Source organism: Pteropus vampyrus, unplaced genomic scaffold (genome assembly GCF_000151845.1).
Source record: "Pteropus vampyrus isolate Shadow unplaced genomic scaffold, Pvam_2.0 Scaffold37, whole genome shotgun sequence".
NCBI lineage: Eukaryota > Metazoa > Chordata > Mammalia > Chiroptera > Pteropodidae > Pteropus > Pteropus vampyrus.
Window position 1 is genome coordinate 6,783,458 of NW_011888818.1, and position 2,140 is coordinate 6,785,597.

At 40.3% G+C, this 2,140-nt stretch overlaps 1 pseudogene; it reads left to right on the forward strand.

Moving 5' to 3' along the window:
• The first annotated feature begins 299 nt into the window (after nt 1-299).
• On the forward strand, nt 300-418 carry LOC111738398 (annotated as a pseudogene).
• Nucleotides 419-2,140: the final 1,722 nt, after the last annotated feature.

The window sequence follows — 2,140 nt, forward strand, 5'->3', positions numbered from 1 at the left end:
ACCACCTAGTTATTTTTCAAACCGGAACCCTTTTGAGAGTAAAAGGGACACTGCTAATAATGAAGCCAAGACAACATGGCAGATGGTGACTGACCGGGGCGAACTGGCATGCAAGTTCAATCCCAGTCTTAACGGAACAATCACATTTAATTTCAAGGCAGAGATAAAAGCACTGAGGCCAACGAATGATTAAATCGCTGCCATTGTCCACTGCCCAAGCTTCTCCTCTAAGTGAGGTTTTAAAAAATAGCACATTTCCGCAATACTTTTTCTTTCCAAAAAAAAAAAAAAATCTAGTTGTCTATGGCCATGCCACCCTGAACAAACCCAATCCCCTCTGATCTCAGAAGCTAAGCAGGGTCAGGCCTGGTTAGTACTTGGATGGGAGACCAGCTAGGAAGACCAGGTGCCGTAGGTGTAAAAAACAAAAAATAAGGGATCGTAAGCTGATCAGGTCCTTGCAATCTGTGAGGTCAAGCAAGGGTTGCCTCCCAGATAAAATCTATCCTCTGGAATACCAGTTTCAGCTCCCAAACTCGAGGGTGTGAGAAACATTAGTTTATTTTTTAAAACTCTCCATCTATATTTTGAGCCCCCATTTAAAAAAGATACTGACACTTAAATCCCATTGGTTCTGAGTTTACATTTTAGGATTGAAATGGGTGGGGAGAGTTCTAGACTCTTAGGGAACTAAAAAGACTCCCTACACGCGATGTCATCTGTCCTTGTCCCATCTAGTCCTTGTTCGTTGGTTTCTGCAGGTCACTGTGGCACTCAGAGTCTCTTTTCCATGGCTTCATGCTGCCTTGGATGAGGGGTAGGGGAGACCTTTGATCATCTTCTCCCTCACTTCAGTTGGGGTCTAGGCCAGGAGGCTTTTCTATTCTCCTAAGGGTAGAGGCTCCTTTTATCTCTTCTTCCTGCTCATACACCCTCCCTGAGGCAGAGCACAGAATGGTCTGGTTATTTGAGTGGGAAAAGGAAAAGAGGTAAAGAATATATAAGGCTGCTGGAGGCAGTGGCTGATCTTTCAGAATATTATTTTGCAAGGCATAGATAAATGTATTTTGTAAAGTGTGCTTCCTGTTTTAAGTACTATGATTTCATAGTTTTCTATATCTTTTAGGAACGCCTCCCTACTCCCACCCCCAGGCCAGTGCAGGCATTTACCAGCTACGTGAACTTGAGCGAGTTACTTTATCCTCTCAGTGCTTCAGTTTCCTCATCCGTAAATGAGAGTAACAGTAGTTAATATCAATTAAGTGCTTACACTTGCCAAGCACTATTCAAAATGTTTCCTGTATATTACCTCATTTAATCCTGACCATAAATATGTGAGATACATAGTAAAAGCCCAGTAAATTCTAAACTTATAGATATATATTTTAAATTTTGGTTTAGTTTCAAGTATACAGTACATTGGTTAGACATCTATATAGCTCATAAAATGATCCCCCCAATTACACTCTCCCTCCCCTGACCCTCCACCTAGCCAACATATTAATGCTAACTGCATTTCCTATGCTGTGTTCCCCATCCCTGTGACCATCCATTAGCTACTAATTTGTACTTCTTTAGCCCTTCACCCCATTCTCCCAGCCCCCAAACCCCCCTCCCCTCTGTCCAACACCACAATGTTCACTATATTTGTGTGTTTTTGATTAGTTTGTTCTTTTTATTCCTTAGATTCCACATATAAGTGAAATCATATAGTGTTTATCTTTCTCTGTCTGACTTAAATACCTTCTAGGTCCATCAAAGCAATATCTTTTTCCATCCCCTTCCTTTTCATATGTAAGGGTCTTGTTTTCTTATCCTTTCAGCCACTCTATCTTTTGGTTGGAGCACTTAATTCTTTTCCATTTAAGGTATTTATTGATAGGAAAGTAGTTGTTATCATTCTTTATTCCTGTTTTTGATATATGTTTTTTCTTTTTAAAGAAGTCCCTTGAACATTTCCTGTAATACTGGCTTGGTGGTGATAAATTCCTTTAGCTTATTTTTGTCTGGGAAGCTTTTGACCTGTCCTTCAACTCTAAATGATAGCTTTGCTAGATAAATTATTCTTGGTTGTAGATCCTGGGTCTTCATCCTGTCGAATATTTTTTTTGCCAAGCCCTTCTGCCCTGCATAGTTTCTT